Source organism: Dermacentor silvarum, chromosome 8, assembly GCF_013339745.2.
Source record: "Dermacentor silvarum isolate Dsil-2018 chromosome 8, BIME_Dsil_1.4, whole genome shotgun sequence".
In the NCBI taxonomy this organism is placed as follows: Eukaryota; Metazoa; Arthropoda; class Arachnida; order Ixodida; family Ixodidae; genus Dermacentor; species Dermacentor silvarum.
Window position 1 is genome coordinate 153,939,000 of NC_051161.1, and position 15,023 is coordinate 153,954,022.

Below are 15,023 nucleotides of genomic sequence, written 5' to 3' on the forward strand. Positions count from 1 at the left end.
AAGTTCACGGGTTCGTCAGTTCGTTCCTTCGGGGCAGGCGCGCCACTCTCTAGGTGGGCGAGGTAAAATCTGATACCTTCGACCTGGGGGCAATTGGCACCCCTCAGGGGTCGGTCATCTCGCCACTTCTCTTCAACGTCGCCATGCGCGGTATCTCCGCCCGTCTGTCCGAGGTGGATGGCGTTAATCACGCTCTTTACGCCGACGACATCACGGTGTGGTGCGATGATGGCGGTGAAGGCATAGTCGAGGAATCCCTACAGGCGGCCCTGAGCTGCACGGAGGATTTCTTGGCGGGCACGGAGCTCCGGCTCAAGCGAACTCCTTTTGTATCGACCGACCAGGAGGGGGCGCATCCCCAAGGGTCAGGTGCCTCTCGAAAAGGTCGACATCTCCATTCGCACGGCCATCGCGCAGGTCATTCCCAAGGTGGAGGTCATCTGCGTACTCGGTATGCTCATAGAGGCAAATGGTTGTAACGGACAGACGATGGCTCGTATCACCACCAAAACGGACAACATGGTCAGGTTCATCACTAGGGTCTCCAACAGTCGCAGAAGGCTGGGGGAGGACAACCTCCTCAGGTTGTCCTCCTAATGAGCCACATCACGTACGTGGCCGCCGCGCATCGCTGGCACGGATACGAGAGGGCAAAGCTCGAAGCGCTGAAGCGCAACAGCATCAAAAAGGCGCTCGGCATCCCCATGGCCGCCAGCACGGAGAATCCCATGCAGCTGGGAGTCCACAACACTCTATGCGAGGTTGTCGAGGCACAGCAGACGACCCAGGTCGTCAGGCACTCTTCCTCGCCTGCGAGGAAAAATTGGTTTAAAATCCTAAACCACACTTTCTTTTCCCCCGTGTACATTGCAATTTCTTGCATATTTCAGTTGAACTTCACGTTTCACTTTTGCCATTTTTCTTAATTCTTCTTTATCTGTACTCTACTAGGATTCACTCGTGCGATGTACCTTATTAAAGCGAAGCTTTATATGTGTGTAGTCTGATACAACTTAAGTCTGCAGTGAAGCCCCGGCCGCCAGCCACTGTTCCTCCACGAGGCTGCAAATAGTTCGTACTTCAAAGTTTCCCTGTTACCTAAATAAGGCGGTAACCACAAAAATAAAATTATAAACGCGTAATTTTATATGTTTTCACTCAACTATTATAGTAGAAAGTACAAGTACAACAATTACAGTCGTATCAAGTATGACGCCATTTTGAAAACGTCGCAGGACGACGATTCTGTTTGCTTCTGTGATTGGCTGGCGGACTAACACAACCCCGTGCGGTCCATCTGCCTTTTTTGACAACTGCTCTTTTTAAAGTTGTATCCTACAATAGGCGAAATCCTATATGACTAGGCGAAATCGCCTGTGTACACAAAACGATAATCGTCAGCGTTCGCTCGAGCGTCATCGTCTTCTTCCGCAGCTGGCTCGTTGGCGCCCCTCGGGTTGCGCTCGTGCTCGTGCTCGGTATGCACTCGTGCCACTGCTCCCGCGTTCGTCGTCATCGTCTGCTTCCATAGCTGGCTGCGTAGCCGCTAATCATTCCAGCGCAGAATTCCACTTCTCTGCTGTCGTCGTAATGGGGAGGCCGCGTTTACGGTGCTATGAGCCATTGCTTGAGGGGCTATGAGCCATTCATTGTCTTACGTGACGGACAGATTTAATTTTTGACGCAATATGATTTCGAAGAATCGCAAGCGGCAGTGGCGGGCGAATACTGCTAAGCCCGTCACTGAACAAACTCGAGACATCGAACGCAAGCGACAACGGCGAACTGCGGGCGTTCAGTCAGTGACGTTCTCTCCATCGCAACCGAACGTGTGCGTAACCTCATATTTGAGAAACACTTTAATGAACTCTAATGAACCCAGTGATAAATACCGGGGCCGCACGTTTCAGCTTCGCTGGTTAACCATCTTCATGGAGTTGTAGGGCCGACAATTTTTTTTTTAATTCTGGACTAAGTGCCATTTTATAACATATATTGTTCATCCTATCAAAAGCCAATAGTGCCAACTATAGTTAGTCTTTAACAAGGTAAAGATTACCTTTATCAAACGTTTATACACTTGTGTTTCAAACTTGGTTCCACCTCTCAAATTATAAAATAGGGCCCTACAAAAGTAGATAACTGCGTTTCCGCCTTCTAGAAAGTGCCCGGTAAAAATTTCGATTAATCGATGAAACACCCTGCATCGAAAGCGATTAATCGATTAAAGGCTAAAACAATTAACGATTAATCGGTAATCAAATAAAATTATTAATCGACCATCCCTAATATAAGGATGCTCCAAACACATACACAAGGACGTGATTCAGTCTGAGGTGACCAGGTTCCCAAATCAGGACGACACGCGTATGAAATAATCCACGTACACAGAGAGGGAAGCCAATAAACGAGCTTTACCACACAATATGAAGGAAAAGGTATATTATACTACTCACACGCACAATACAGAAGCGCATACAAACAAAAATAACACAATCTGGTTGTGGTTCCATTGCTCTGTCTAGTGTGACACGCAGTACACGATAAAGTATAGGCCGGCGACTTCGAGTTCATTCAACACTTTTCGCTGCACTGTTTTCGATGGCCCAGCAATATTGCGAATGACAATCAGTTTCGCGCAGCTCTAATTCCAGCTGTCGTCTCATTCTGGTTTGTTTATTCGCGGTCTCCGGCTTACACAGCACAGCATATTGACCGACGAAGTAGTTCGAATGAGCTCGTGGCTCACAGGGCCAGAGGGCCCTGTGTTAAAATTCTGCTGTCGGACATCAACCTCTTTACAAAGATTCATCTAAATAGGCAAGTTTAAAAAAGAAGGAATAGAAGCACAATGCCTACAGATGTCACACTTATGAAAATGCGTTAGTAAGAGCATTTCAATCCGACAAAATTCGTATAGGACATTAATCCTCACATAAAATTCTTAGAACGCTTACAAAGCTTTCGCAAAAGTCCTACTCCCAATTTAGTCGTACCTGTTATTCAAAATCGAGTATGATGCATCAATTTCGCCCACTTTAGATGCAATATTAGGTGCAATTTACAGAACTTTGATGCTCTACATAATTTGTTTACTCAGTTACAGAGCTGTAAACATGACACGTGAGCTTTCCAAAATTTTGCAATAATTGAGAATATTTCTCAAGAATAAGTAAAATAAATTATATATCGCAATCGTAATTCTTATATATACTTGCTTTTCTTTTCCTTTCTTTTTTTTCCACAACAACTAAACTTAACAAAATCGGTGCATGGGTTGACGATAAAAACGATTTTTCAATTCCCATGTATTTAGATAGCAGCTCCCAAGCTAGAGCTTCATATTAACTAGATGCAAGATAGCTTACACTGAAACATTTCACAATCTGAAAACGTGTCTTGGAAAGTGGTGTCAGCATCAGAAGTCATTCTTACTGCATATGCCCTGAAAAATCACCGGCTGCAATTTGTAACTGCAAGTGCGCACAAATGCTCAGATTACTTGTTAAGTAGCCAATTTCTTTCAATAATTCAAATGCGCATTACGGTTTCTCGACTACATATGGTCCGCGTTTTTGAGTAATCCGAATCATTGGGCAAAATTGAGCTTTCTGCCACAAGTGATTTTTTGAAATAGTGTGTTAAAATTTGAACAATGCATGTAGATGGGACACCGCGACAGCGAGCCCTATTGGGTCTGAAAAACTCACAAGGGAATGTGCTAGACATATGCGATGTGCAAAAAACATAAGCATACGGCGGTTCGATATAAATTAACATTGTGCTTAAAAAGTACAGATTGATTTTCAGTAATCGCAAACAGGCCCCTCCTGCTTCATGAGGAGGCTTGGTAAGTGAGAAAAGACGCAAGAACGAAAGCTTCTGGGTGGCCGAGGCCACCTAGAAGCTGGCGCTATCTCGCTGCGAGGTCACACATTTTACCAGAGCTAATGCGGTTTAGTTTGTAGCGCCCACCCACGCCGCAACGCGGGTTGCTTTGGTCGGCGCTCTCAGCCGGTGCCTTGGTGCCAGCTGTCAGTGAAAAATAAAGAAGCACAGCGCGTGCTCGAGGCGCAAGCTCGGCACGCGCCGTGTCGTTCTGAAAGCTATAGCCTGAACGCTGGTCGTCGCAGCCACGTCGCTCGGCTCGCCGCCTTCGCCCTTCTGAGTAGGAACGACGGCTCGGATCGTACGGCCGCCGTCACGTCGCTCCTACTGTTGACCCGGGAGAACGCGCCTTGCACCGAGCCGCACGGTGCAATGGCCACCTGGTCGGAACCGCAGTTCGGCCCACCACTGCCACCGTTCTCGTCCAGCTACGTCGGCGCATGGTTCGCCCAGTGCGAGGCGGCTCTGGAGCTGAACAACATATGGATCCCGGAGTTCAAGTACGCGGTACTCCTCGACGTCCTGCCGCTTGCTCTCCAGCTCCACCTCGGCGTTCCATCGCCTGGCCCGCGCCCGTACGACGAACTGCGGCAGTCCATCTTGAATTTCTATGGCGCTGCCTACCGCCCTCTTCCAGAGGTAGACCACACGGTACGCGACTCATCTCCGCCAACACTCTCACGGCCAGCACCAAGCGCGTCTGTGCCTGCGTCCGTATGCAATCGTCCTCAGGCCACCTCATTGCCTTTACCGCCACCGACGATGACACGTGGTGGCGGAGAAATCGTCAACCCAACGCCGGCTCCCGTGCCCCACGCAGTTGGGTCGGGCGACAACGACGTCGCTCCTGCCATCCTACCAACCCGGATTTACCCACGCTGCCGGCTGAGCGAGCCCTACCCCGTGCCGACTCCGCTGCCTTGTCAACTGCCGACACACCGCGGCACCTACAAGCCAGCGAGAGCGACGCAGCAGCGACCTTCGTCCCTGCCCTGCGCTGCCCGTCCTCTCCTTCGGCCGAATTGCCGTTGAGCCCTTCCGGCGACCGCTCTGACAAGTCAGACGATGAAGGCTGGGAACAATCGTCGCGCGACGCTGATAGGGCAGATATACACCACCATCCCGCGACGCAAGCCGTGATGCTGTCTCGCGCCCACCACCTCAACCTGTCCTTCGCGTCGTACCCACATTGGAGCTCGCCAAGCACCATGACTCAGCAGCTGCTGCTCTCCCAGATATTCGCAAACCCGCGCCGGTGCCGTCATTGAGCGTTGCCCGACGACGCCTTCCTCGCCGTCTGGAGCGCCACTCGACTCCAACGCAGTTGACCGCGGCAACACCCAGGCTCCGGCAGGCGCGTGCCGGATCATCTTCACTTGACTCGGGCGGTGTCGCGCGCAGAGGTTTGCACCTTGCGAAGTCTACCGCGGGTCGGGCAAGACCGGACAAGATCGTGCACAATGTGCACCCACCAGAGCTCACGCGTCTGCGAGCGCGTGACGATCGAGCTTGCGGCTTGACGTGCCGACCAATGACAGCGCCCGGTCACCATTCGTTTCACACGGCTTGCGTCAACTGCTGCAGAGGCGTCTGCCTTCACCCTCTCCGTGCCGGCGTGCTGTGTACCGTGCGTCCGCAGCGCCACTCGCAGCCTCGTCCACCGGAGGGATTTGCTAGTCCCCTTCGCCTCCAACGGACTCACTACTTAGACACACCCCGAACCCTTTTGAACCTTGTTCCTGTCATTTGATCTATCGCCGTTCCGTCTAGGAGGGAGGCCTTGTAGCGCCAACCGGCACACCAACGCGCGGTGCTGTGGTCGGCGCTCTCAGCGGGTGCCGCCGGCTGTCAGTGAAAATTTAGAGAAGCGCAGCGCGTGCTCGAGGCGCAAGCTCGGCACGCGCCGTGTCGTTCTGACAGCTTGCCTGAACGCTGGTCGTCGCAGCCACGTCGCTCGGCTCGCCGCCTTCGCCCTTCTGAGTAGGGACGACGGCACGGCTCGTTCACCGCCGTCACGTCATCCTACAAGTTCATCATCATCATATATCGACCTCATTATTATCGTCAGCAGCAGCATCATCATACGACACGACGAAGACCACTCCCAGCGATCATCAGTTACCAGTGGCTGGCGCTAGCTGATTCCAGGTTATGCCTGCAAATTTTCTAAATTTATAGCACCACCTCATTCTCTACCGTCCTCGACTGCGCAATAGCCTTCCCGTGTCAACCATTCTGTAATTTTAATAGAACCCCGGTTTCCTGCCCTAGGCATTACATGGTTGGTCCAGTTGGAATTGCAATGCGAAGCCATTCTTTACCTCATTCCAAACACTTTGCGGGAGGTCGGCACGAAAGGTAGGTCTTTCCTGTCTCGCCACATTTCAGACATCTGTAATAAGAAATGCGTGCCCAAGGGTGAACTTCGAGCACAGCAGCCGAGTGGTCTAACCACTGGGCCGTAGTCGCACGCATACTACTCTAGTGCCAAAGCCGTCTAGCTCATTTAGACGTTTGGTGCGTGCGTCTAATGCCACTTTCTCGTCTTCTATCCTCGCGACAGCTCGCATGTTGGGCAATTTTTTAGACTGCGCTATCTCTGGGATGTGCCCACATTCTTCAGTAACTTCCTTGTAGCAGCAGACACGACATAGAGACTTCGCGACGTTGCATCGCCTTCAAGATAAGCCCAGGTTAATGACGCTTCATAATTTCTTCGCCTGAGTACAAATGCCATCGTTGTTTTGACATACGCCACTTGATACAAATATGCGCATGAGCTATTGTATACCACTTAGTAGCAGGTCACGTGGTAATCCATGGTTCTCTCTCTAACGCCCATTCAATACCTAGGCAGAACGTAACATTCGCCATGTACCAATTCGTGTCGAACGGCAGCAGTAGAAATCATGCCGTTCCCGTCATAGGATCGTCTGCAACGCTGTCGTCACACATGCGTATGTCGCATCACACACACAACTACCCTATTTGCACAAACACGTTTGTACACTTAGGAAAGCTCAGTGAAACCCCAAGCAATGCTGGATAGCCTGCAAAATGCTTCGCAGAACATCGATTCCCACAGTGCGTGGGATCCGCACAATGTTCCCTTCTGCTTTCCTGCGTTTTCAGTTTCCCCTTTGCGCCAGTGTAGAGTAGTAGGCCAGAGACCCGCTTATCGGGCCAACCTCTCCGCTTTTCCATTCATTCAGCCTTCTGCTCACTTTCTCTCTTTCCATTGACCGTCATTCCTAAATCTTCCCAGTCTTACTTCCAGATACAGCGTAAGAAGTACACACACACACACGAAGAAGACCCCACAGACGCGTACGAGCACTACGACCTACTGTTTATTTCAATCGACACAACCTCCGATTTATAAAGTGATCCACGTACAAGTGTCACATCCCCTTCTCATGCGAAGGGCAATAAAAACCAATCTAAAAAAGTGAACAATACTGCTACCTGCTTCAGACAACAGAGTTCAACAAGTCCAGTTCGGCACTGTGCGAAACAATTAATGCTTCGCTTATACAGATACGCGAATTCTTGCGGATAAAGAATGCTTCCAAAGCCACTCTAGCCGTGTAGTTTGCAGATTTGCCTAAGATGGTGGTCTCACAAAATCGTGCCTGGCAACCACACGTATATGGGCAACCAAATGTGCATATTTGTTGCCTTTTTTCTTAGGTTTTGGCGCACGCTCCCTGAGCCGTTCGTTGACGCAAGCTTCGGTTTGGCCCATGTACACATTTCCGCACGTCAAGGGAATAGAATAAACCACTCCTGTCGCACAGCTTACGAAGGGACGTTCATGCCTTGTCTGGCAACCTCGTTTGCTGTCAACGCACATTCGAGGGCAGCGTCTAGAAAGCTTTTTAGCAGCCGTGAAGACCACAGGAATACGATGCCTGTTAGCGACCTTCTTCAGGTTGTGCGAGACCTTATACATACAAGTCATGACTAAGAGTCTCGTCGTCTATCACTGGGTCTCCGCCTTTTTCGTTCCAGCTCTGTTCTTTACCTTCTGCAGTAGCGATTCGGCCACCGCACCAACAAGCAACTCAGGGAGTCCTGCTGCCAATAGGCGATCAATCTGATTCACGAAGCTATGCTGCATTGTACACGACGTTCGGAGCGCAGCATCCAAGCCCAGAAACGCGATGCCCCTCTCTACTATTTTTGAGTGGGCAGATTCAAAAGGCAAAAGACCCTTCTTGACCCGTGGGAGGTACTCCCAACAACTCCCAGACAACGTGGAAATGATACCGCTAACATACACGCATAGTGTATGCAACAACACCACAGAGTATCCCGTAGTACATTCCCTCCACCGCACGTGAAACTAAACCGTGCAGATGCAGCCGCTTGGCGCCAGCTCCAAACTAGTACGTTCCCCAGCCTTGCTCTCCGCCACACTTTTTACCCTAGGCGGTACCCCGACAAATGTCTTTTCTGTGGTGGACACCCAAACCTCTACCATTCTACGTGGATATGCTCCAAACCACCCGGCCTACCTAGAATACCCAACGCCTCCCCATCCCAGTGGGAAGCCGCTGTTTCTAGCACAGCCTTCGACGACCAGCGATAGCTGATCGACCGGGCCAGTCGGATAGCAGCAGCAAATGGGGCCCTGGATTGAGGGCTCCACCCTCTGGGACTTTTTTACAAAACACCAAATAAAGTTGTCTACTACTACAACATACATGTTCCACGTTAAACCTTACCCTGAGATCCAGGAGCTTTAACCCCTCAGTGCTAGGCAATTCAAACCATTCCCTGCTTGTATAAAAACAATTAAAATAGTCTCAGGGGCAGTAAAGCCACCCTGTCTCTCTGAAAAACTTAAAATGTCGTTGACGTACCCAAACACTTTAAGAACCTTCCCACAATCAAGCGGCCTGTCAATATGAGCGAAAAAAACATCACATAAAATCGGAGCAACACAAGACCCAATACAAATATCCCTTTGATGAAGAAAATGCTGCTTGTTAAAAACAATAAATGTTACACAAAGATAAAACACTAAAATCGTTAAAAATATGAAACGTCAAGCAGGCAGAGTGTTGGATGTCAAATTCGCCACTCTCTTCAATACAAGTCCCAGTATAATAGCCTGAATACTTTTAATAAGCGTGCAGTCAATAGTACCGAAAGAAATTGTATCTTTGCCTGGTTCGTCATGATCGGTAGTTCGTCGCTTTCCTTGTGAATGATTCTACTACAACTGGAGTCATTGTGGATGTTTGCTAGTACAGTGCGGTTTAGTTACTGCTTATCAATAAGTAAAGTCTAGGTTTGCAAAATAAATGGAACTCACTCGCAAAATATATCGTTTGCTTACGGCTCAATCGGACTCGATCGCCAAAACTCTACTCAGAAGGGCTGACCCGGAGCCCTCCACTACGGCGTGCCTCGTAATCAAAACTGGTTTTGGCACGTAAAACCCCACAATCAATCAATCAAGGGCTGACTTGAACTATTTTTCCCTGTAATCGTACCGAATAATATGCTTATTAAGTCTTGAGAGCATTATAATGTGCAAGTGCTTGCAAAAGTACGAAAAAAATGTTTTCTCTGGAATCTGTGACGCCATACTGACGTTCCAGAGCAGATTGATGACGAGAATATTTTTTTCCTTACAAAAAAGCACGTTCTTTTTGCGAAGAAATTGCTATAAAGCTTCGGAAGAATACTTTACAAGGTTATTTACTTTTGAATAATACTTTGAATACTTTGAATAATACTGGCCGCCGCGCTGGCTTTTATATCAAGTCTGAAAGCGAAGAAGCGCGGATGCATACAACCTATAAAGAGGCGGGATTGTTGCACTAATAAGCAGCAAAATTTCATTTGTGCTTAAGTGAAGTGCAGATATTTATTGAATAGGAGAGGTTGCGGTGTTGTACCGTGCGCGTAATACTGTGAAACACTTTATAGATTAATCTATCGATGCTACCTGATGACAGCATTTTCGACGAAATCTCTGCTCAGGGCTGCGCAGCATGACGGAAGAAGGAGATACGAAAATGGAGGCAAACATAGCGAGGGTAACGAAGACCGTCACTGTTTAGCTATACATTACATTGGGGATTCAGAAAGAGCTAAAGAGAGATAAAGATAACAAAATATCAGAATAATTGCAAGCAGGCAGTAAGTGTGAATACACTGGCAGAGCAATGTTCGCCGACAGCATCATGACGGAGTGATCAGGGATCATCATCATCATCATCATCATCATCATCATCAGCTTATATTTATGTCCACTGCAGGACGAAGGCCTCTCCCTGCGATGTCCAATTACCCCTGTATGGCGCTAGCAGATTCCAGCTTGCGCCTGCCCAGTGAGACGAGCATGATCAGTGATACGAGCATGCTAATCTTTAAAAAACAATGGAACAACATTACATCAAACAAAAAATTTGGCGGAGACTTGTTACCTGTATCAATAAAGGAATACAAAAGTATTATAGCGTTTGTAGAGTTCGTAACGTCATGTTCATTTTAAACACTCATGACGTGGTGCCTCCTCCTCCTCCCCATTGGTTGCGCCGTCACGTACCCAACGACGCACGCTCTAGGCCACACCTTTAGTTGGCCACAACAGTGGAGCCGCCGTGGCGTCGGCGAAGCGTGCGCACCCCGGAGGCGCGGGATATTTTCTTTTCTAAGCCATTAATTTAATTTGTGTACCAGAACCTCCCTGACAAATGTGACGTCAATCCAAGCATTTTTGGTGTGTTTACTCTTTGCGGCGCCAGCCATTTTTGGTACCACCTTTCGGTCACACCGACGGATTTTCGCGTAATGGGGCATCTAATGCTTTCGCTCTAACTAAAGATACATTTATTAGCACAATTGATGCCAATGGAAATGGAAGGATCATTGAAGTACGTGGTCTGTCGTGCTTAAATATTTACGAAAGCGAATCTAGTTTCTTTGGCTCTCTTCGCCAACTTTTATGGTCTCTGGATTATGGATGTCAGTCGGTGATTCGCTTTCATCGCCAATACATAGGCGCCGTTGCAGAGGACGCGTGCAGAGAGCACGCAGCCTCTGCACCTAAATACGGGACGCGTTCGACACTGAATTCCGATCGCTGCAGCTCTTGGATACGTAAGGGATGTCGCGCGCGAGCTTTGGGGCGTGTGAAAGTTTGCATGCTGAGGCGTAGTGCTTGGGAATTTTAACCCTCCCCTTCGCCGGCCGCCCTCTCACTCTTTGGCAGCTGCAGGTGAGGAGGATCACAGTACTCCACGCCAGCGCTCACGCCGCTAGAGGTAACACACAATGAAGAATCGGTTTATATAATATCACTACACGAGTGCTGGTTGGCGACTCTGTTCTGTGCCTAATTACGCAATGAAACATCTGACGCTACCTGACAATCAGCACTGCAACCAATAAACAACTTCAATTACATCATCGCTCCGATACACATTCGGTCGGCTATTCGCTTACATTCGCAGTCGTCGCCGATGGTTGCTGCGCAATCTTACAGCGAAGCTGTACACGAGTATGATGCAGGGATTTTCTTCGTCTCCGGCGCCTCAGGCTAGGCATAACGCAGCGGTTCCTGTCCAAAGCAAGCTACGTGCAATTAGGCCGCCTGAAGAACAGCGCGCATACGACGAGCGAAGAAAGGAACAGCAACGTCAATATGCACAACGGCGTCGTGCTCAGGTTCGGCAAGATCAAGGCTACGTCACATTGGTCTATTGGATCAGGTGATACCACAGCTTCGTTGGTTAACCACCTTCACAGCGTCGATTGGAGCCAAACTTTTTTTATTCAATTTTTTTTCAGACCTTATAAGTTTTTGCAGAATTATGTCTGGATATGTACGTCATTGTGATCTATTGTGCAAACATAGCGAGCGGTAGTTTGCTCCCGAAGCGCACACATTTATAACACCACACCTAATTTTGAAAATGTTAGTGGCCGCCCATGCGGAACTTCATTTCGTCAAGCAGGGTGGGTTTTTTTTTTTTAGACAGCTAATGTTCTACATTACGCTGTTAAAATTTGAGTGTCTCCTTTTATCTCTTCTGGGAAATAGCCACAAGAAAGTTGGAAACTTACCACGGGAATAATAAGACAGTTTAAACATAAGGGCGAAGAACTGAAAGCAATAGCAACGTATAGCGTTGTGTTAGAGCTCCTCAAATTTTGTTCGAAGATTCGCGAGCGCAACTTCTTGACGCGAGGCAAAGCAAGTGTTGCTTTGCAGCAGGACACCACCCTCGCAGCTATCAGACGTCCTACATGAGTTGTGCCAGCACCGGCGTTGCGTGCGCCGCACCTCAAAGGGGACGAAGCCCAAGGAAGATCGTCAGTGCGCAGCTTGAAGTGTACCGTCAGTTCCGCTGCTGTGCACACAAGTGCACAGCAGGAACGCTTTTCTTTGGGGAACACAACGGGCACACCAGCAGAATAAGGCAAGACACTGGCTTGGCTTCCCTACAGAGCCGTCCTAGCGGGGCGTCCACACTTGGCTTCGCCATCTTTGCAGGCTGATGCACAGCATGGCTCGTCTAGTATTCCTTCTGGCCCCCACATTTACGTGTCGCCCTTGCACTGTCCCTACGGGGACCGGACCGCGGCGGCGATGGAGCGAGCGCGTCTAGGTTGTCCACATAGTTGGCATCGTAATAACACCACATCGCTGACAGCTCCGCTCCAAATTTCGCAACAGTCGCTGTAACCATCAAAATACGTTTACTGCAAGAGGCGTGATGCTCGAAACTTGCTTTGCATTATCGCATTATGAAGTGTCCCATGCTAACCCGATGGTGCATCATCAGAGCGTTTCTTTATGCAGCCGCGCAGAAGACGACAGCATCAGGTGAAGGCGGAGGTAAATATACGAGACCGCGAATACTACTGAACGGATCTCGAACTGGAGAGTTACTGGAGAAATTTAGTCTCAAGATGTTAGGTGAAGCCGGGATTGAAAACAGGCTGAAACAAATTCCGCGGTTTTCACAGCAAATTGTTTGCGCAGCGTTGGGAATATTTTCGGGAAATTATGGTCAGCGACACCACAAAGTACATAATTCGCAGTCTTGAGCATTGCTGTCACATGTACAGCCATCCTTTTCAGGTAAAATTGCAAACATTCTACTTGCCATTTCATACTCAGAATCAGAGACCGAGTTCAAAGCAAATCAAATGAAATCATTTCTGTTTCCTAGAACGAACAATTTCTGGAGGGGTTCATTCACTAAAAGCTTTTATGGACAGCTTGACCGGGCCAATGAACTCTTTCTGAGGCATTTGAAGCAAGAGGAATGCATGACCAAACGCGTATTACGAAATATAGTAAATATAAAGCCCTGAAACTGTTGAAATAGTACTTTATGCGAATACGTTAGAGAAAGGAATGGTAAACACGCTGATGACGGTACGCCAGTTGCATTTCTCAAGGAAAAAAACTAAAATAACCCCCAGAAAAATACAATATAGCTAGGAAACATGCAACCATGAAAGGCAAGAAATAAATATCACAAACGAAGTACATTTTCACAAACTTAACTCTCCTGACTATATTTTGTATTAAACACAATGCCATAGGCAGGATAAGGTGAAACCAAGTGAGAAAACAGCAAAGTATCACAATGAGCATTTTTTATTCCACATCGAAATTAATTAAATCGTATTTGTTAAAGCAATCCGTAGTCTTTTAACGGGAAGTTTTTTTACATGGCTGTATTCATTCGGTATGGTTGGCGAGTTATACATCAACGATTGAAACTTCTTATTCTTGCGAAGTCACTGAACCAGCCAAGTATCGGTACTTCTTCGGCGCGAAGTAACAGCTCCGGCAGTTAGGCATGCGGTATTTTCCAAAATTTTATAAATGCGCTGGAAGAGGAATAATAATTGCGTATTATACGATAAATGTACATGTTTTCAACTTTCATAGCATTCTAATCCTGAAATCATTGCTCCGTTGACGAGTGGTATTCTAGATTAACTATATGCAATAAAGCCTTTCTTTTTGTAACAAGTTACCTGTATTATACATGGTGTTTCAGCGAATACCTTAAAAACGTTTTGAAGGTTACCTGTGGAAGATAGCTGAATTCTAGTTGATGAGCAGGTCTACTCGAAGAGGCGGACATTACTTGCACAAAAAGAAATGAAATGCATAATCGTCTAATTAACAAAAGTCACTAATTAAGTATTTAACTAATTACCTTATGGCTCATGTCGCAATTTACAAATTCTAGCCGTGGAGTTCGCAAGGCGGGTCCACTTTGAAAGAATTCTCAGGATGACGCCAGTTTCGAGATAACAATTCCCGAACTTTGCGGAGAAATGCATTGGCGTTCCACTTACTTTATTAACAAACCGTCGTTTTATGCATTGAAGCACGCCGTTTCGTAAAAAAAGAAAAACCTGACGTCGAAAGGTGCAGAGTGGAAAAGGGGACCCAAATGCTGCTATTGACATAAATTATGAGTGCAGCGGGTCATGTCTTAGCGTTACATGTAACAGGCTTCATAGGTAAAACCTGTATTGCGTAAAAACAGCTATTGAGTTGTTTGTTCGTGCGCAGCCTTCGGTCGATTTTTTTAAGTGCTACAGACTGTCACACTGCGTTTTTACTGTTGCTCCCGTTATTTCACCAGCTTCAACACACTGTGTAATTATGACGGCAACCTAAGCCAGGTTGTTGTACGTAACCGGAACTGAACCGAAAACCGGGACTAAATTGTATTTAGCTCAACCGGAACCGAACGAAACCTATATTATTTCCGCCATCTTGGAACTAAATACCAACCGGAAATTTTCACAGAAACCATTCCGAACTTGTTTGACCACAGGTTTTGCCCAAGGGCGTTGTTGCTGAAATGCGTAAATGCGGCGCAGTGCGCCGTGTGTTGCTACGGGAACAGTCGCTGAGATCAGATTGGCTCACTTATATGTGCGCATTGTCGGGTCAACGCTAGTCTATGCGTGTAGTCGGCACGCACTGGCTAGACTCAGTGTCGCTGACGGCGTGTAGTCATCTAAAAGGCCGCTTGCACGGTGCTCAGACGTCTCCTACGTATGCAGGCAGAGTATCGTGCACTGACTGCGCTGTCTGATACGCCGGTTGTAGCTATTAGTGACGGCTGTCGCTTCTACAG